At 41.2% G+C, this 22,450-nt stretch overlaps 1 protein-coding gene across 3 annotated transcripts in view; it reads right to left on the bottom strand.

Moving 5' to 3' along the window:
• The window catches only part of PPM1H (protein phosphatase, Mg2+/Mn2+ dependent 1H), a 290,772-nt gene that overhangs the window by 266,970 nt on the left and 1,352 nt on the right, over positions 1 to 22,450 (bottom strand). The gene's annotated exons all lie outside the window — the stretch shown is intronic.

Below are 22,450 nucleotides of genomic sequence, written 5' to 3'. Positions count from 1 at the left end.
CTGATTCCTGCTAATCACTCATCCTTCAGGTCCTAGATTTGCCTGTGCACCACGCTTTCCCTCTACTGCATGCCCAGCATCTACCCCATCACCTGTCACAAAGTAGGTTAGATGTCTAACAAATTTTGTTTGAAGAAATGAACCACTGTCATCTCCCCAAGAAAACTTCCCCCAAACCAGAACTCAGGTTAAGTAGACCTTTCATCCTGTCCCTCACACATGTGTACTCCAATGACACCCCTTATCACCTGATCCTTAGGTTGCTTATCTCCTTTGCTAGATTTAATTCTCAAAGCCTCAGGTCTTGTTTTGGTTCTTGTTAAATCCCAGAGTCTTCCGCAAGAGTTGGCAACATTTGCTGATTAAATCGTATTAAATCTTTGAGGAACTCACCTGTTTCCCCCTTTCAATTAAAGAAGAAAAAGATGGCATCCATTTCACAATACCCTTAAGAGCCTACAACGCAACGAAGTGGTGATTATATGAAAGGACTCTAATTAGAAATTCAGGTAACAGTGAAAAACTACTTATGAAACTAACAACATTCATTTAGCAGAAAAAACTATTTCTTCACAGTCCCAACTTACTGCCTAGGATAGTAAAATCTAGAACCACCTTCATTCCCCAAACAACCATTAACTTTACTCTTCTAAGTACTGATAAAACTTGCGGGCTACATTATGGTGGCAATAACAGAGGTTTATTTCTCATTCCCTCTACGCGTCCATTTCAGGTTGGCTCCGTGTCTCCTCTCTCAGGGAGGACAGGGCTTCCACAGTCTGGAGGGTCACCCCTTGCTGAGGCAGAAGGAATAGGAGGGGAAGAGCAGTGCGCCCAGGAGGAGGAGACTTGAAGTTGAGAATTGGTGAGCAGCATCTTAATGGCCATCACACGAGATGTGGCAGAAATGTACACAATGCACAAGAGTAGTTAACCTTCTACTATGATATCCCAGAAGGTAAGTCTGAATCAATATACAGACTCAATCTTTTTTTTGCTTTTGCAAAGCTAATTAAGAGAAACGCAGGTATTAACTCACTACAGGGCAATTAACCAAAAAAAGAAACCACCACAATGTAATTGGACAAGGGAACATATCCATACTCCCAGAGTACCTACAAGAGAATTTTATTAACAGACTGACACAGCTCTAGAAACTAAAAGCAGATTTGTTCCCCAGCTGTTCCTAGGTATTGACACAGTGAAGCCTCAGCATTATCCAAGTGCTTCCACCTGGCACTGTCAAAAACCATTAGTTTGTAGATGATTCCACGGGCACGGAGTATCCACCATGTCCTTTACAGCTACTATAATTTATACTCACATTTTGAACAAATATAAATGCAGGCTCATGCAAAGCATATGGTATGGGCAGGTAGAGTGAAGGAACGATCACAGCAGAAGGGACCCCGCGGAGAGCTTAAGGGAGAGGCAAGGCTATAGGTAAATTCAAGTTCCAAAGAAAGTGATATGGATAAAATTGTTAATGAAGATAGGGAAGAAAGGCAGGAAATGTTGTAGAAAGCTTGGAGAACATCAGTATTTAAGGGAGATTTGAGAAGAAAAGGGAATGTGGTGAGAAAACTAGAAAAAGAACCTGAAGGAGTCCCCAGAAGTTACAGGATAAAAGACTTCGTGGACTAGAGAGGGAGCAGCGACAATTACCGTTGCGGTGAGGATGTGGAAGATGCGCACATTTTCAAAGTGACCATTTGCACCTAGAAAGCCACTACTGGTGAGCGTTTTCCTAAGTAGCACTAAAGTGGAAGCAATGCATGGAGAGCACCCCACAGTTTCCCAGGCGCATCCTACTCTGCCCTTCCATGCACCCACACTCGCTTTCCTCTCCAGCCCTCCACTGCCTGGCTGGCTGCTTTATGGTTCAGCTCCTGACTCATGTCCTGGGGAAGCCTTCCTACAGTGGCTTGTTTGGCTGGGTGGGACTCCTGCTAGACAACTTCAGGAAAAGAGGTTTGTCTTATCTTTGTGTACTTGGCACCCAGACAAGTTTTTGACAAAGTAAGCATTCAATATACTGGGTTTTTTTGGGGTTTTTTTTGGTGGGACAGAGCCTCACTCAGTTGTCCAGGCTGGCGTGCAGTGGTACAATCTCGGCTCACTGCAACCTCCGCCTCCTGGGTTCAAGCGATTCTCCTGCCTCAGTCTCCTGAGTAGCTGGGATTATACGCATGCGCCACCACACCTGGCTAATTTTGTATTTTTAGTAGAGATGGGATTTTACCATGTTGGCCAGGCTGGTCTCGAACTTCTGACCTCAAGTGACCCGCTGGCCTCAGCCTCCCAAAGTGCTGGGATTACAGGCGTGAGCAACCATGCCTGGCCCAATATATATTTCTAAAAGGAAGGAAATAAAGGAGTGCTGTAGTTTGGTTTGTCCCCACCAAGTCTCATGTTGAAATCTGATCCCCAATGTTGAAATTGGAGCCTAGTGGGAGGTGTTTCGGTCATGGGGTCAAATCTCTCAAGAATGGCTTGGTGCATCTTCATGACAATGAGTTCTGACTCTGTTAGTTCCTGAGAGCTGGTTGTTATAAGGAGCTTGGGCACCTCCTTTCCTCTCTTGCCATGTGATCTCTGCACATGCTGGCTGTCCTTTGCCTTCAACCGTGAGTGGAAGCAGCCAGAGGCTTTCACCAGACGCCCCGTCTTCCAACCAGGAGAATCATGAGCCAAATAAACCTTTTTTCTTTACAAATTACCTAGTCTTTGGTATTCCTTTACAGCAACACAAACTAAGACAAGGAGGAGAAGATTTTCTTAAAAAGGGAGCAATAGTACACACAGTAACTTGAAGGGGTGATGCAGCCTGGAAGAGGAAGTGTGTTGTTTTACCCAATAACAATGACTTAGCACATCTGTGGGAGAGGGAAGGTGATGGAGGGGTAAAGACACAGGATGCTAGGACAACAAATGAAAGAAATGGAAGACACAAGCGTGCTGTGTGGAGTGTTAACATTTAGCCTTCTCCATTATCATTCAAGAGGAAGACAATACTGGAAGGTCTTCCAATGACAATTATATGCATCAGCCTAGAAGTGACACTTCATTTATGCTCAAATATACTGGCCAGACTAGTCACATGGACTCATCTACCTACAAAGGGAGCAGAGAAGTGTAAGCTTCCCATGTGCCCACACGGAGAAAGAAGGGTATGCACTAGATGTCGCTAACATCTCTGTTCCTTATTCCCAAACATTCCCGCAATCTATTAGCTTTACTATCTAGAAAGCCTCCAACAATGCCTCTTCTCCATCTCACCATTGTACCTCACCTTTCATCTGTTCCACTCCCATATCTGCTACTTTTCCCAAACATAAACCTCATGTCATTCCCAATACTTGCTTACTAAAAAAAATTCTCTGTGGCTGCTAACTGCTTATGATGTAAATAAAGTTCCTTATGGTGACATACAAGGGCCTTCACAATCTTATGCAAACCTACCTTTTCAGCCCTGTCCCTGCCTCTATGCAGTTGTTTTTTGTTGTTGTTGTTAAGAGTTAGTGCCTTCTGGACTCTTACTTTGATGATTTTTAACTGCAATGAGTTAGAAATCTCAGGACAAAAGAAACTTGGCTTACGGTTTCAGTGGCTCTTTATTTCTTGGCATATGCGGTGACTGCCTGCAGCGCCTGCAGTCCTCTGCCTCACGCGGGACCTTCAGGAGTTCTGCTGTCTGCTCCAGCACTGGCTCTGCTCCCTGCGTGGTTCAATCAGGAATGGTTGGAGGGCTTTGGGCACAGCTGTAGCAGAGTTTGTGCAGGAAAACTCCAGGTGATCAAACCAGCAAATGAGGGCTTATTACCTTTTCTGTAGCAAAAATTGTGGTCCTTAGTGAATTCACCTGGGACCTCCATCCATGACAAATCTCAGGTTTTACCTGAGAAGGAAAGTGCCTCCCACTTCCCCTTCAATCCTGGATACATAGCATACAGGTGTACCCAAGAGCAGCCCAGCAAGAGTCCTAAATACAGAGGCATCATTCAGACATGATTGAAGGGAATCACCAAGGCTGCAGAGAGGTTCCAGAGGACATGGCTGGCAGACCTAAAGAGCAGTCAAATGTTACCAGCACCCACTCTTTCCCTAAGAAGGGAGAATCATTATATGCCTAGTGTCAGGTGGTTCAGGCTCCACATGGGGATTCTGACAGGCCTACAAATAGTCACAAAAGATTTTTCTAATTCCCAGAAATAGCCGCTTTCATACCGCCATGACCTTCCTCATGCTGCTGTCTCCCTCGTCTGCCTCCTCTAACACAATACCCCTCCCTCCAGGGTTCGAACAGTCAGCTTTGCTCACCCCTTCCCATTTTCTCCAAACTTAGAATTAACCAGCCTGTGCCCATTTGCTGGGTTCCCATCACATTTGATCAATTCCTTCATCACAGTAGCTTATTATATTATAGTTATACACAAAATGTCTCCCCTAACTTGTGAACCCCTTGAAAATAGAAAATATATTTTTTAACCTTCAGAGCCTTCCTTACACTCCATGAGGAGGTTTAATAAATGTTAGCTGACTGAAAACTGTGTTAACTTAATGGTTTTCTGTCACCCTAGCTGAAATAGTCTTAAGTTTTACTTGTAACTAATATGGCTTGCTAAATATTGGCATTGTTGATCATATATTATTTTCTTTAATAAACAATTTTAACTATCAAACCATTTAATAACATAACACAATCTAAACATCTTCTGTTTTGATATCTGTCTCATAATATAGTCTGGAAAGTGTGAATGTTAAGTAGAGATGGTTCATCTTTAAGTCTATGAGTACCTAACCAATGATATTTACTGAATAGAATAAACTATTCAGATTCCTAACAGAGCTGCAAAACTGGCTTTACTGATGAGGTAAATCACCGCTTTGAGATATAGTAAAAATAAATATATCTCAGGAAAAGATATGTACTTAAGTGCAAACACCAAGAATATTTTTTTTTTAGGTGACAAAAAAATTACTTGAGCATACTGCTTTAAATGAATCGTACTTAAATCAAAAGAACACTACTATAGAAATGGATGCTGAAGCAGTTCTGGTATAAATGGAGTTACTGAAAAGTAATAAATCAATCCTCGAAGAATATTCAAAAGCACATTAGGGAGGAAGCTGATGTAGGCAGAGTCCCAGTCATTCATCCTTAGCCACTTAACCCTGATGACCTTCAAGGAGCTATTGATGCCAGCTGTCGGTCGCTTAACATCTGAAATGAACAGACCACTAGTTACCATCTACTTAAAAAAAAAAAAAAAAAAAGTAGCATGTGAAAGTTCAACTTACAAAGAACCAATACTGATTAACAGTACCATTCTGAACATTATGAAAATATCTTGCACTGACATAGGTCACAAAGCAAGCTTCCTGGTGCTTTTAAAATATAATTTGACTTATGCGAATTTTCAAAACCAAACCTCAAGCAAGCCTCTGCGTCCTTTACTCAGGTCAGAGATGCTGAGAGCAGTACAGTGACACGTGGCTGCAGGGCCACGTATAAGTACAAAGTATTGATTAAAATTACATCAAGTGCAGCTGCTTTCTGCGGCAATTTAACTGCCAAAGTGGGAGAACATTAGCTCTGTGCCAAGTGGCAGCACAATTCTGACAGCCATGTAGATGTCCTCAGGTCACCCACCTACAGACAACTTGGGGCTAAATGGAAAGGCTGAATTCAGATCTAGTTGTGATCTTCATTCCTTTTTTCCTGGAAGGATCAGTAAGAGCTTTCAATTTTACATTTTTTCAACTTTTAATAGGCCCTAATTAGATATCTACATACCTTACAAATTATAATTTGGCTGTAACAGAACCATGTCTCAAAATGGACATTCCAAAGTGGAAGGAAAAGCTTGTCATTACCGCCATGATTTTGTTTGCTTCACTAATAAGATTTTGAAGCATATCCCCCTTCCAGGCAAATATTTCAAATCATCCTTTCCGGACAATATAGTAACATATCACATTACTTTAAAAGAATTAGGGGAGAAAAGCCTAAACATTTAGTCTCTTTTAATTCAGGATAGGCTATTGAAGTTTATTTTTGTTTTTTGATTTTTTTTCTGGAGACAATATTATAACCCGCGCTTGGTGCTCATTCGTCGTGCTGTAAAGGGTGCGGAGAGCAGGATACCATCCTCCACGAAAGGGGATTAGTTTCCACTACACCACACTTGGTTTTCCATGCTGTTAGATTTAGACATTTGTTTCATAAAATCAAATGTAACTAGATTTTCAACTCACTTCCACTTTTTGTTAAAATGCATATTCAGAGATTTTAAGATAAAGCAGACAAGGCAAATGAAGAAATATTAATTTGTAGTGAACTATATAAAAATATCCCACTGAAAAGTCAGTAGAAATTAAGAAGTACCCAACTTCTCTTATGACACTTACTCCCACAGCACTGTACGGCTGGGAGGGGCTAAGTCAACGACCTAACTTTATGAATATGCAAACTGAGGATTAAAAAAGTGAGGCTGCCTGCTGAAGCCACAGACTGGCTAGGGAAAGAGTCAAGACTACCTCAAGCTGCCCCTTCAGGTTATTGATCATGGTGCCACCCCAGCACCATGCTACTCCTCTGTCATGCTGTGCATGGGTTCTCAACTTTTCATTAATTTATGTTCCCAAGAAGAGTGTGAGCCTCCCAAGGTTAAAACCTCTGTATCTTTTGCCTCTTAAGACATGTGAAGCATACAGTAAATGCATGATGGTACCAAAATAGGGGTAATTTAAACCTAAATATTAAAGTGAAGCAATAATGCTTTTTAATCAGTATGTCCAGCTCACCAAAACACTACTTTGGTAAAGTACATTAAAGTATGTAGATAACATTTCTCAGAACAATTTTCAATCCAAACATTGATCTTTTCTAACTATTAAATAATGTCACAAGAAATATTGGGAAGGTCCCTTTTGAGTGTTTTTTCCCAGAAAAATGTCACTTTTCAAATTGCAGCTTAGCAAAGATTTATCTACAAGGAGGTTCATCCCAGGACTGCTTTCAATAGTAAAAACTTGGCTAACATCAAGGAAAAAAATGTGTGTTACAACCATAAATAGAATACAACGCAGCTATTAAAAATGATAAAGTATTGTTTACATGGGAAGATACTGACTCCATTTGAAGTGAAAAAACTAATCGGTATGTAGAATTATCCCAGTTTGAAAATAGATATGTACTAATAGATGCACACAAATTTTCAGTTGAAGCTAATTACAGGTGAACGAATATATGGATAGTTTATATTCTAAGTTCTTGACTAACCAATGCCTTCCTCCACTTTGACAGATTAGTAAACATCTAAAGATAATTTTAAGTTCTTCTCATCCACAGTCAGTGGAGATAGAAATTTTTACAAGAGAAACTTTTGCCACAGGGTCAAATTCTGCTAGAAAAATAAAATTCTCAGCACGAGTTTAATTAAACTTGCAGCTGACATGCATTGTGCCTCTCGGGCAACTTGTAGCACTTTGGAAGGCAAGAAAATAAAACTATTAAAAGACAGGTTTTCAACGAGAAAGAGGACATCAGGGACGTTAAAATAATGTTCCTGAGGAAGGTGCTACACTTCTGAAACCCAAACAAAATGATCTTGACGCTCATCTGAGCATAGTTTGCTGGTAACTCAGCAAAATCCAAACCTGTGGGCAGAGAGTCCTAGCTTGTGGTCCAGGCTCCCTGAAGATCTGGAAAGGTAGCAATAGGAGATCTAACTTGTTTTAAATATTGGGGGGTGGGGGGTGGGGGAGAAGCTAATGACAAACATTGTGGGTAAGAAGTACTCAAGGTTAACAAAGGTTAATCCTTTGCTTTTGGCTGAAATGTTATCAGTTCAATATGATTTTCACTACACCTTCGTGATTAGGAGATACAAGGTACCTGGTTATTTTTTTTAATAGGAGTAACTTAATGCTTATTTAATACAGCTTCTAGACAAAATTTTTCACAAGGAATTCATCCAAGAAAAAGAAATAATAAAAGGACTCATGATGTTGAGAAGGTTGGGAACCAGGACTTGAGGAATTTACAGCCCAAGTCCTCATGGAGCCCAGAACCAGAGACAAATCACATCTGGTGGTCCCTCTGAGGATGGCAAGGCAGGTGGCAGGGTTTCAGGTGGTGTGCAAGGGGCAAAAGGGCAGCGTGGCCAGGTAGTCCCTGACAGCACTAAACTGATGAAAGGGGAATGGGGAGAAGAGGACAGGCAGGCCTTCAAGTATGGGCCCATGTGATTCCCAGCTGAACACCAAGATTAAAAAAAAAAATACATAAATAAACACCAGCTGCTGTAGTCAGAGTTGCCAATTCTTCTCTTCTTTCCATTTGCTGCTGCACTGAGTCACCAGCCCAGTTCTGGACACCTGGTTCTAACAACAGAGCAGCATGGTCCTCTGTGGCACAGCCTCATTGTTAAGAATCACAGGGAGAGATGCCAAGAGGGCATCTAATCTCACTCTTTAGCTCCACTCCAAACCATACCTTATGGGGAAACACTGTCCTAAAAGGCTGATAAAATTACTGTTTGTCCCAAAGATATCTTTTAGAGTCCATCCTCATTGGTTACTTATTTACAACAAAATATTATAGCTATTTCCTCTTTTATATTACAAAAAAATCCTCTTTTTAAAATTGCTTTTTTTGTTGTTGAGACAGGGTCTCACTCTGTCACCCAAGCTGGAGTGTGGTAGTGTGATCACAGCTCACTGCTGCCTTGACCCGCCTGGTTCAGGTGATCCTCCCACCTCAGCCTCCCAAGTAGCTGGGAACACAGGTGCACCTGACTTTTTTTTTTTTTTTTTTTTTTTTGTGGAGACTGGGTCTTGCTATGTTGCTCAGGCTGGTCTTGAACTCCTAATCTCAAGCAATCCACCTCCATTGGCCTTCCAAAGTGCTGGGATTATAGGCATGAGCCATGGCACCTGGCATCAAAAAAAAAAAAAAAAAGAAAAAAAAAACTCTTAATGGTCCCTTCTTTATTAATATCAGTTTGGTTTCTCATTCCTGCTTTCACTGACACCCTCTTATGGGCTGTTCATGGTCACTGTACCTTACAATTTGCTTCCTACTGAACATTTACACTCCATCTTTTATTTTTACTGGCTGTATGTAACAATTTGTCAACATTCACCTTTTCAAAAAGGCATATAATGACTATTAGTACAGCATAGCAGACCACTTAAATATAGAAACTCAATAATCTATAGCATTTTTATTTATTTTATTTATTTATTGAGACAAAGTCTCACTCTGTCGCCCAGGCTGGAGTGAAGTGGAGTGATCCCGGCTCACTGCAACCTCCGCATCCCGTGTTCAAGCAATTCTCCTGCCTCAGCCTCCCAAGTAGCTGGGATTACAGGCAGCTGCTACCACACCCAGCTAGTTTTTGTATTTTTAGTAGAGATGGGGTTTTGCCATGTTGGCCAGGCTGGCCTCAAACTCCTGACCTCAGGTGATCCACCCGCCTTGGCCTCCCAAAGTCCTAGGATTACAGGCATGAGCCACCATGCCCGTTCATATTTTCATTAAAAAAAGAAATCAATTTATCACAAGATTTTTTTCCTTCCTATACTTATACAAAAAAGATCACAGGGTAAAGATGCACCATTTTTTAATAGCTTAAATGTCTATTTATCAGCTCCCTGAAAGTAAAGTAGAGCACGCAAGCCACTTTGGTCCCTCTCAGCTGGGCAAGTAATTGATCTGTCTGCCCACATCCCTGGGATGATTAATTACACCATGCATCCAGCAAGGCTCCATTAGGCCTGGCTTGTGCAAGCCAGCAATGTAGATGCACACACTCAAGATGGCCACCCCCAGAGACCACGCTGCCAAAGACAAAGATACGAATGCTACACTGAATGCTGTCACACTTTTTGGCCCCAAAGATCACTAACTTGAACGATTCCCACTAAAACTTGACTCTGAAGCAAGCATGGTGGTGCCCACTCACAATCCCAGCTACCTGGGAGGCTCAGGTGGGAAGATCACTTGAGTCCACAGGGTGACATCATTGTGCCTGTGAACAGCTGTTCACTCCAGCCAGGGCAACACAGTCAGACGCCATCTCTAAGACAAACAAGCAAACAAAAAACTTGACTCTGCTTAAGTAAAACTTAGGTAAAAAATCTCCCAAATTAAATTTTAAAGGGGACTCACCTAAAACCTCACTTACAATTTGAGCCCCATTATTCAGAATTCCTAAGTACATTTCCTTACTTCTAAGTAGCTACTGATGTTAAAACACATGCTGTATTTATTAACTTTAGAAAAAAGAAACATCACTACATAAAATGTACAGATTGGTTTTTAAGACATACAGGCTTTCCAAAAACATTAAAATATTTTAAAATAGCAGTTGTAGTCCAAAAATATAGTAATTTTGACAAAGTTCGGACTGTTATACTTAGGAATGCACATATACTAAGGAAGTATAATTTTAAGAGACTACAATACTCAATACAACTATTTTAAGTTACTGTTAAATGTATCCTTTTATACAAAACTTGAGGTGCCAACATGCCTTTATTCAATGTAAAGCCTCTTGAAAATTAGTTTCCTTTCAGTAACAAAATGCATTTAATTCCCTTATGTGGCATTTTGTTTACGGAGATAGGATGTCTTTTCTTTTTTTTTTAAAATAATTTCACACAACGAATGGTCAGGTTTAATGATTCAGTGATGGTCACCAGGGTCATGGGACAGCCTGCAATTCTACAGTAACTTGATTTCTCTCTGGGGTTCATTTTCCTCTTTTATTGAACATAGACAACAGATGCTTACCTTTAAGCATTACAGACCAGGGCCTTAATAACCATCGGAGCTACAGAGATGTAAGTTGCTGTTCTCTTATTCTTTCTCCTAAATATGAGGGCATAAAGTCCACAGAAAGAAAATACAGCTAGGCAGTTAAATTTTACAGCCATTTAGAGAAAACTGAGTCAGAAATAGTATAATAAAGGAAGCACTATGGATTCATGTTTCAGAGGACCCAGCTGATCTGCCCACACCAGAAAAAGAGCAGCTGAGCGGGTACTCTGCTTTCCCTAAGCTGTCTAGTGGACAGTCTCTACTTCAGAAGTATGGAAAACACAGTGATGTCTTGATTCATCATGAGCACTTTTCAGGTAACACATTCTGAAGTCTTTATTGAAGAGTACTCTTCAGGGGGCATTCCTGCCTGGCCTCCAGCTGAAAAGAGGAGTGATTCAAGTTTTAGGCAGATTTCCTAATTTAATTAAATGGGAGCATAGCAAAGAGATACTTTTAAATTTGACCCCATGTGAAGCTCAACTATGTGGATGCTAAGTTATGGGAAGCTTATCAACTGAGTGAGCATTTGCAGGGGCCAATGTTATAAAACTGAAGTCTGAGGTGGCCCCTTCCATGCATAAGGACCCAATTGCTGCTGTTTTTCTCAACTGAGGATGTCAAAGTCACTCAAACTTATTTTTTTATTTTCTATGGAAAAGAACTTAAAAGCATAAATTAAGGCCACTGCACTAAAGGAAAAACACGCTTAGAAATAACTCAAGAATGGACTGATAGATGGACAGAGAAATGTGTACACAGGCAGATAAATGATAAAGCAAATCTAACAAAATGGGAATTATAGAATCTAGATGGCAGGCATATGGGTGTTAAGTCTACAATGGTTTCAACTTTTCTGCAGGTTTGAAAATTTTCTTTTTCTCTTTTTTTGTTTTTTCTTTAACAAGACGAAGTCTCACTCTCGTCCCCTAGGCTGGAGTGCAATGGTGCGATCTCGGCTCACTGCAACCTCTGCCTCCCGAGTTCAAGCAATTCTCCCGCCTCAGCCTCCCGAGTAGCTGGGATTACAGGTGTGCGCCACCAAGTCCGGCTAATTTTTGTATTTTAAGTAGTGAGGAGGTTCCACCACATTGACCAGGCTGGTCTTGAGCTCCTGACCTCAGGTGATTCGCCCATCTTGGCCTCCCAAACTGCTGGGATTACAGGCGTGAGCCACCGTGCCCAGCCGAAAATTTTCATAGTAAAATGCTGGGGGAGAAAATAACTCCGAGTTATAATCACAATAAAGGAGGCAGCAGGTCCCGCTGTGAAAAACCTCAGCCCTGAGGGCAAGACACTTGGTTCCTGGCCTAACCCCAGGAACTCACAGAGTTTAGAATGGAAAGGGCATTGGCAATCCTCTAGGGCAGGTAAAATACGTGGTTTTATGAGTCCATGAAAATTTAGAAAAATAGAAACTATTTTCATAAAACCAAAAGTATTTGATTTAAAAACTGTTATTTTGCCGAGGTTATATGCCTCTATGCTTCTGGTTTTAAAAATCCTTTATTTCGTGAAAGACTGGCGATGGTAGATGACAGATTTGATTATGTCCACACTTGGCAAAATAAAAAGTTAATAACCTCATGTCAGTCTTCTCAGTATTTTTGAAATGATAAAAGGTTACAGAATAAAATAAAAATTCTGAGAACTACCAATGCAGTTCAATGACCCCATTTTGTAAGAAGAAACTGAGGCCCAGAGTGGGATTAAGTGGGCAGTAGCCAGCTCGACAACTGTAGGCAGTTCACCAACTCAAAGGGTTAAAAAGGTGACTCACTTAATCATAGGTGGGACGCCTATCCAAGGAACAAATCCCAGGTTACACATACAGGGATGGAAGCCCCTTGTAAGAATCACCCACATGGCTGACTTTTCAGTGCTGCCATTGGTCTTCTGAACATAATCTCTGTCAGCTCAGAATTTAGAGTAAATTTCTTACAGAAATCAGTTTCTGAATTTTGATGTTAGTCCTTCAACCATGCTTGCACAAACATAGGTAAACAGTGACATAATACAAGTGCATAAGGAGATGCAAATTTACTACACTTGAGACTATCATCCACTGGTCTTATTTTTTCTAAGCTTTTCTCATAGCCAAATGGCCGGCACAGAATTTTATGTAGAATATTCTGAAAAAACAGAATACATTTTCTTTGTAAGCTAATATTCAGGGAAACCCGAGATGACATTTGATAACAATACAAGTAGCAGACTACAAAACGTGAGATTTCAACTGATTCAAGAAATGCAATTAGCCGGGTGTGGTGGCTCATGCCTGCACTCCCAGCGTTTCGGGAGGCAAAGGCAGGGGGATCGCTTGAGCCCAGGAGTTCGAGACCGGCCTAGCCAACATGGCAAAAACCCATCTTTACCAAAAATACAAAACATTAGCCAGGTGTGGTGGCGCATGCCTGTGGTCGCAGCTACTAGGGAGGCAGAGGCACAGGAATTGCTTGAACCCAGGAGGCAGAGGCTGCACTGAACCTGAATCACACCACTGCACTCCAGCCTGAGCGACAGAGCAAGATTCAACTCTGTCTCAAAAAAAGGAAATGCACTCAATAAACCTGCATTTAAACTACAAAAATAATATACATAGATGAATATCAAATTAAAACCATGTCTAATAAAGGGAAAAAGGTAAATATCTTAGACTAATTAAAAAGGGGAAACTATAGAAGTTGAACTTTTGTTTTATAAAATAAACATCCATTCATCAAATATGTCTGTCATTACCCTACCTGCCTAGACAAATGAGATGAGGAAAAGAAATAAAAATAACAGCGAGTAGGTGGGGTGAAGTGACTCACGCCTGCAATCCCAGCATTTTGGGAAGCCAAGGTGGGTGGATCACTTGAGGCCAGGAGTTCAGGGCCAGCCTGGGCAACATGAAGAAACTCATCCCTACTAAAAACGCAAAAATTAGTGGCCGGGCACAGTGGCTCATGCCTGTAATCCCAGCACTTTGGGAGGGGTCAGAGATCGAGACCATCCTGGCAAATGGTGAAACCCCATCTCTAAAAAACAAAAATTGCCTGTAGTCCCAGCTACTCGGGAGGCTGAGGCAGGAGAATGGCATGAACCCGGGAGGCGGGGCTTGCAGTGACCTGAGATAGCGCCACTGCAGTCTAGCCTGGGTGAAAGAGCGAGACTCCACCTCAAAAAAAAAAAAAAAAAAAAAATAGCCAGGCGTGGTGGCACATGCCTGTAGTCATAGCTACTCGGGAGGCTGAGGCATGAGAATTGCTGGAAGTGGGGAGGCAGGTGTTGTAGAGAGCCAAGATTGTGCCACTGCCCTCCAACCTGGGCGACATAGCTAGACTATCTCAAAAAACAAACAAACGAACAAACAAACAAATAACAATGAGCAGAGCTCTGGTGTGTCATGCTAGCCAGGTTTATACCCCTGTGGCTGAAGAGCTACATCATCTTATATTAACATGTACTACTCATTTATTGGTACAAACCTCCAAGCCATATTTAGTTCCAAAGCTGGCCTGAGTCTTTATCCCTTCTATGGCATTTTTGGGGCAGTTTTGAATTCCTAGCCTAGACAGCTCCCCAAGGGCTGCAAGGCAGGGCAGCAGGCACACTCAGACGCAAACACTGTTTGCCTGTTGACACATTTGTCTATTTAGTCATTTCATCTAATATGTGCCTGAAACAAATAAGGTACTCAAATATTTGTTGACTGAGTTATCTACAGTAGTAGAATCTTCTGAACTATCTGCCCAGCCCTAACTACCACCACCTCCTTTTTAAAGAACTGCCCATTCTCAGGGGTGGGTCCTGACAGCCATGATCCCTTATGTCAAAGGTGGACATCTGAGACAAACTGAACCAAATGGAGTCTCTCTCCCAAACATTCAAAATTGGAATTGAGGCCACAGTTGATGTGGTCTGGTTGCTTGTTGGTGGCATGGAGAAGTCACCTGTGCCCTGGAGAAAGACTGAAAGAATGGCCACTTTGTTGCTGGATAGCTTTCTAGTTCAGGGTTCCAGTCCCTTGTAAAATCCAAGTTATTCCTATACTTGGGTTCTATAAGACAGTTGGCATCTAATCACCATTTCCTCCCTCCCTCCCCACCCCAAAGTTAGCTCAAAGGCATTTCTATGAGTTGCAACCAAGGACAATAAGTAGCTAAAAGGAGTAGGACGGTTATTCCAGTACTTTATATGCTCTAAGCCTGATATGAAATAGAAGCCATAGAGGAGATTAGGTATGACCACTCAAATATTAAATTTTGCATTGCAAAGAAAAAAAATGAAGTTAAAAAATGAATATGTTAGAAAAAATATTATAACATAATAGGCCAAGGGTGAACAGCCTTAAAATATAAAGAGCTCTTATAAATATGAAACATTATCTCAACAGAAAAATGAATATAAACAGGAGAATCGTAAAAAGATCTCTAAATGGGTCGGGTGCAGTGGCTCACTCCTGTAATCCCAGCACTTTGGGAGGCCGAGGCGGGCAGATCACCTGAGGTCGGGATGTTGAGACCAGCCTGACCAACATGGAGAAACCCCATCTCTGCTAAAAATACAAAATTAGCTGGGCATGGTGGCGCATGCCTGTAATCCCAGCTACTCAGGAGGCAGAGGCAGGAGAATTGCTTGAACCCGGGAGGCGGAGGTGGCAGTGAGCCAAGATCATGCCATACAACTCCAGCCTGCGGGACAGAGCAAGACTCCGTTTAAAAAAAAAAAAAAAAAGATATTTAAATGGCTAATAAATATCTATGACATATAAGTATATACATCTGTTTATTCATTTTCTTCAATAATCAAACAGATTACAATGAAGTATATTTCATCTATCAGATCATTGACAAATATTAAAGGCTTAATACTAAAGTGGTAGACACTGCTGGCTGCAGTGTGAATTGATACAACCAATCTCATATGTATCACAGTTGTAAATGTGCATAGCTTCTAACCAAGCTTTCCATATCTAGAATTAATCATAAGGAAACAACTGGATGAGCTGAAAAAAACATATGAAGATAATCACTAAAAGCCTAAAAGTAAATCTGAATGTTCAATGGGAGATTCATGATGGGAAGCCCTTCAGTGGAATATTAGGCAGTCGACATGTAAGAATATATGTTGGAGGCCGGGGGCAGTGGCTCACGCCTGTCGTCCCTGCACTTTGGGAGGCTGAGGCAGGTGGATCACCTGAGGTCAGGAGTTTGAGACCAGTGTGGCTAACATGATGAAACCCCATCTCTACAAAAAAAAAAAAAAAAAAAATTACCTGGGTGTGGTGGTGGACACCTGTAATCCCAGCTTCTCGGGAGGCTGAGGCAGGAGAATCACTTGAACCCGGGAGGCGGAGGTTGCAGTGAGCCGAGATCGCACCACTGCACTCCAGCCTGGGCAACAAGAGTGAAACTCCGTCACAAAAAAAAAAAGAAAGAAAAAAAGAAATAGAAAAAAGAAAATAACATATGTTGGAGAGGGGTCCATTATATATTCTTAAGTGAAGGAGACATGTAAACATATGATCAGCTTTTATTTTTTTAAAAAAAAACCTCTATAAAAAATCTGAGAGACCTAATCTAAAATATTAACAGTGGCTAATGAATTAACAAACATTTTTCACACTGTTCTTCATACCTTTTACTAGTCTATATTATCTGAATTTCCTATAATGAGTATCTCATGGTTAAAAATGTTTTAAGTATTTCATTAGACACAGTGAAAAACCACGAAAGGTAGGAGTTCCACAGAACTGGATATGAATCCAAGATCTGCCACTTAAAAAGCTTTGTTACTTTGAACAAATTACTTACCTACGTTGCATTCATCTCATTAAATCCTTACACGTAAAGTGCTTAGTACAGAACCTACACACAGGACTAGCTCAACAAATGACTATTGGATTTAGCAATTTTTAATGCCTCTAATAAAGTATAAATATGGATGATCCCATCACTATATGGTATATGGGAGATGGGCCAAACAAATCAAATGCTATACCGTTCTTAAGCTAATAATTTGCAAATATCTACTGTAGTACCAAACTGGAAAGCTAGTGAAAACCACTTATCTGAAAAATCAACATGGGACAGCCTCCTCAACTCTTTGCCAGAACATTACGTTGTATAATTAGGTTCAATCCTGCTTCTTTTGCACCATAATTAAGGGCATCTGCTCTCCTTACATGGTCAGCAGGAAACACAGTCAATTATGGAAGGTCACAGAAGTAATGCAGATAAATCAGAATGAAAATCATAGTTAAACAACTGTAGTCCCACCTACTCTCTTCCCCTTCTCCCCCATCTGCAAGGATGACAAAGATTTTCTCCTCTACCAAACTTTAGTCAGGCCTCTCTTCTCTACTCGGCCACAACGTCCCCAGTCCTGTCCCTTAAGCAAGAGTCCTGTGAAGTCAGGTTAGCAAGAATCCCCCAAACTTGATCTGCTGAAGTTCCTCATTCCCCACCTTTGATGTTATAAGTCTTTGGTCTGCTTTCAGCAAGAATCCTGCTAGGTCAGTTTAGTTTGGTTTAACGTCCCCACTGAGTAACTTTCCATTCCACTGACCCCTCACACTCTGCTCTTTGCCTACAAGTACCAGCTGTCAATGCGGTATTGAGCTGGGTTGTTTTCCTATATTGCAACAGACTTGAGTAAAGTCTTCCTTAGCATTGTAACAAGTGTCAGCATAATTTTTTTTTCTCTTAACAGCAGGTAAGGTCTTGGGCCTTCAGGTACAAAGCTAATCACAAGCTGGTTGGAAAAAACAAGTTTGCTTCCCTAATGTGACTTAAAGGCTCCAAATACTGAGATTCAAAATTACCTGGAAGCATGAAGACATTAAAATCAAAACAAAACTCCTGGTGCTGGTCCCTTTGAACCTTAATAGTCCATTTCATTTTAATTTAATTTCAAAGGAAGCACAAAAGGGGGAAGATTATGCTATAACATTTTCTTGAGGATAATGACTATGTCTTATTATATTATGAACCCAGCATGGGACCAATTCTGGACACATAGTAGGAGTGCAATCATTTCATCAATTGAGAGAAATAATGGAAGCAGATGAATGATTATTTCCTGAAAAATGATAGCATAAATTCAAGGGAGCAAGCTAATTAATCCTCCCTTTAAATTAGGCAAATCACAGAACTATAAAGGCACCAGAGTTTATTTCTACCAAATGTTGAGAATTTAAAATAACTCTTGAACATTAATGTATTTTTAGAAAACAATTCCAGTATGCAGTTTTACATTTTCAACTAGTACTGCTGTAACCTTAATTAAAAGCACCGTATAGTAGGGTCATAGCAGAGATGTGGATGTCTACCTAAACTGGGACTGAAACATATAGTAAACACCCCACTGCATGGTTAAACCCTTTGCCTGAAGCATCACCAGTTCTTGAAAGAAGCTGATGCATTTTCCTAAGAAAAGAGACATCCCCAGGAGCTCCACCTAAGGGGGATGATTTCTTTATAAGGTTATATCTGAAATATGAAGGAACGCTTAGCTGTCTGCTTTAAAATAGAAAATTAATACCTTTTGCAAGGCACCAGAAAGGTAGCTGAAATAAGCTCAGGCTACTCTGGACTTCTAACTCATCTGCAAATACCCTCAGCCACTTCTTTTTATCCTTACACAAGAGTAGAGAACCTCAAGTTTCTTCAGTTGCAAAAGTCAAACAGGAAGTTTCCAAGCAGGAGTTCTGCAAAGAGGTATCAATCAGTAAGAGGGGCAGGTATGCCAGGAAAGGTTAGAAGAGAAAAAGAAAGGCCAGGGGATTTCCGAGCTTTGGGGCAAGAAAGAAATAGTGGTTTTTGTGTCTTCACCACCACCCAGCCAACTAATGCCATTTATTGGTAATAAGCAATTAGTGCCAATGACCGAGGAGACAGACAGCCTGCAGAGTCCAAAACAAATCCAAATACCTGTAGGCTATTGGCTGGATTTAAATAAGGTTATTTCATCAAAAATTTCATAATTTTCAACTCTGTGAGACATACACTTGTATGATATACATTTAACAGACACTCTCAAAGTAGCTTTTTGTTTGTACTTATGTCCAGGGGTACGTTTATAAGAAACAGGAAAAAATAATTTTATAGTTATAGCTATAACCTAAGTAAAATTAGCTATACTTAATGTATTCTTTCTGTACAAGTAAACAAATGTATCACTGATAAAAACCTGACTATGATGCGTTAACATACACAATATTGTTGCTCAAAACCACAGCTCATTCTTTGGCATTCCCTACGGCTGTAGTTTCAGGCACAAATTCCAGGCCTGCTGGCATCTCTAAGACCAACTGTACATCAACAGGATAAAAATTGGGCAAACAAGTAAAAAAAGAAAAGCCAAAATGGGCTCCTAACCCATTACAAAAATGAACCAACCTCCACTTGGGTGGTATTTAAGAGAAAGGAAGTAGCTGCCCCATGGTCTCTGGGTCAGACTGTTGCTCCCCAAGGGCTTTACCAAATGAGCAGACCAAACAGGCTCAGTCACTGATTTCAAAGCCAAACTTAAAACTTGCTAATGCATGTTTTTAGAAAGATTTCAGCTTAGTGGATGTTATCTATAACTACAATGCTTTACAGAGTTTTACAACCTTGCAAATACCCCTTAGCCAAGTGGCTAAACTTTTCAGCTGTAATAGGAAGCTTTTCAAGAGCTGGAAAATTCCATCTAGGACAATGCCAATGAATACTGAAACGAACGAGCATCTTCAGTTTCTGCAACCTCAAGTCTAGCAGGGATTGCTTACGGCTAATTCTCTAGTTCTATAGCCTATAGAGTCTCTCTTCTTGAAAGGGATTAACAGTAAGTGGCAAAAGATTAGACCACTTCTCCTTCATTTTTTCTACCATCTCAAAGGGTCAGTCATCAACATTAACTCATTGACCAAAAGATGTCAATTTTTCCTCCCAAGGAAGGCTTGGAACTTGACTCACTTTCTAGAGAGGTAAACAGATCACTTCTGATTCAGGCATTAGCTCCTTAGCGCAGTTCTTATCACCACAATTTGAGCAATCTTCCTACCTATTCAACCCCTCTCAGGTACCTTCTAGAACAAAGAGAAGAGAATTTTCTTCTCCCAGTAAATCCTGTAGGAAAGGGCAGCATTACTGGTGCCAGCTTCTGATCACAGCCACAGTCCCTACTTGTCTTTCTCTTTCCTTCCCTATTTCAGCCATTTTGATCATTCAGGATGCATTTTTGCAGGAAGATAAACTAACAGTTCAAGATGTAAGGAAGTGGTATAGTATAACATCTGACAGGGATAAAGGTGAGAAGAGAGAGATGGCCAAGACTTTAGTGGCTATTCCTGGGTACAGATGAATACATCATAATTTAATCTACTGTAGAGAACAAGTTTGGTGTTGTGAGCTCTGGAGTCAGACCGCCTGGGTTCACACACAGTCTTGACCCTGGGCAAGTTGCTTAATCACTCGGTGCCTCTGTATTCTCAACTATAATATGGAAATGAGAGTGCCTACCTATTGGGCTTTTGTGAAAATCAGATGATATAAAACAGTATAGGCACTAAAGAGTAAGTATTAACTATGTTAGCTATTACCAATAGTATATATTTAAGAAGAATGAGGTAATTTGTGTTTACTTATGAACACTGTCAATGACATAGTGTTTTGTGAAAATGCTACAGACTAATATGCTTAGTATGAGTCTATTTTGAAAAGAAAAAAGAAACGCATGATATGTATTTATGAGGGCATCTAAAGAAGTCTGAAAGCAAAATATCATCCAAACATTGAATCCTCATTACTCCTAGGGAATAGGCAAGGGCTGGGGAAGAGGGGCTGACTTTTTTTTTTTTTTTTTAAATAGGTCTTTGCTTGGATTATCACACATATATTATTTTTGCCACTAACTTTAAAATTTGTAACATTTTACAGTGGCCTTCCTAGCCTTCAAGTTGAATATCTCTCATGTTTTATTCTAGGAAAAAAATTTAACTTTTTAGGGATGAGGAAATGGAGGCCCAGAGAGGATGGGGGGAGCCCTCTAAGCACTCTCTCATGCGTGTCTTATTGCATCCTGTGCCTGCCATAGGCATGCAAACACTCTGAAATTCGTTCTTTCCTTTCCCTCATGCTTATCTGAGGCTTTCCTTTTACTGTGTCCAAACGGCTTCCACCTTCAGTGTTTCAGTATCTTCTTTCCTACCTCTCATAACTTTCTCACTATTGCCTGCTTTTCCTTCTGGCCTTGACAGGCGCCCCCGCCCTGGGAAACTCACTGGAGTGGGGACAGGTCTCAGGCGTTTGGCAGGCACAAGGACCCCCATCTACACAATTATACGACGGGGTATGCCTCCAAGTTGCTGTCTCGTAAAGGGTCCAAATGGGCCTTTTTTTTTTTTTTTTGAGACGGAGTTTCGCTCTTGTTGCCCAGGCTGGAGTGCAATGGCGCGATCTCGGCTCACTGCCATCTCTGCCTCCCGGGTTCAAGCGATTCTCCCGCCTCAGCCTCCTGAGTAGCTGGGATTACAGGCATGCGCCACCACGCCCGGCTAATTTTTGTAGTTTTAGTAGAGACAGGGTTTCTCCATGTTATTCAGGCTGGTCTCGAACTCCTTACCTCACGTGATCCGTCCGCCTCGGCCTCCCAAAAGTGCTGGGATTACAGGCGTGAACCACCGCGCCCGGCCCAAATGGGCTTTTAAATAACGTTTTTATTTCAGTCAAGAAACAGTGTTTGGTATGTTTGGCAGGCACTTTTTTCTCCTTTAGGTCTTTCCTTACACAGGTGTTTATTTTTGCTTTGGCTTTCTCTTGGAAGTTACAATGCTATTTTGTACCTTCACCACCCACAACGTTCTCTTCCGTGCGCATCTTTTATGATGTGTTAATTTTTACTGTCTGAGCTCCCATCAAGCGCATTTCTGCCTCCTCACTTTCACACTCCAATCGTCTAGCCCCATTTATACACGTTTTCCATTTCAGCCCATGGAGAAACGCGTTTATAGGATGATGGGAGAAGGAAAGGAGAATTAGAGATAATAAGCAGAGCAGATTCCAAGCAGTCTCTCCCATCGGAACCCTCGGGGTCGGGAACCAAGCCTGCCCCGGGGTATCCGGGCCACCAGAACAGGGTCAGCATCAAGGCACCCAGGCGTTGGAAGAGCTGATTGGTTACCGGACGAACCAATCAACCAGCGAGGCCGTGCACCGATAGGGGAGGGCCAAAATTACCGAGGCGATGGGGTTAAAGGAAAAGGCGCAGGTGTGCCAGCCACCAGGTTTTGCGTGCACTTTTGCACACCCTGGTTCATTAATAACCCCGAATTCTATTCTAAATGTCTCCTAGTTTTCCCGTTTCGTACAACTGAGGTAGTAGATAGAAGGGAAAACGTTACTTATCTTACCATTCATAAGATGGTTATTAATAGTCAATGGAAAAGTGGCCATTGAGCTGGGGGAAGGGCAATAAAATCCTCCACCTCTCCTTTCCCTATTCCACTCTAGGTCGTCAACCTAACTCAGTCGGTTCCTGAAATAGCTGATCAGTCAAACGCAAGCTTAATCACCAAAGCGGATTACCCAAATGTTGTACGAGACAGTTGGAATAAGTTTCCCCCTCCCCAAGGGCTGAGGGAAATAGTACTGGCAT

Source organism: Hylobates moloch, unplaced genomic scaffold, assembly GCF_009828535.3.
Source record: "Hylobates moloch isolate HMO894 unplaced genomic scaffold, HMol_V3 SCAFFOLD_13, whole genome shotgun sequence".
Taxonomy (NCBI): Eukaryota; Metazoa; Chordata; class Mammalia; order Primates; family Hylobatidae; genus Hylobates; species Hylobates moloch.
This window is presented reverse-complemented; position numbering and strand designations above follow the sequence as displayed.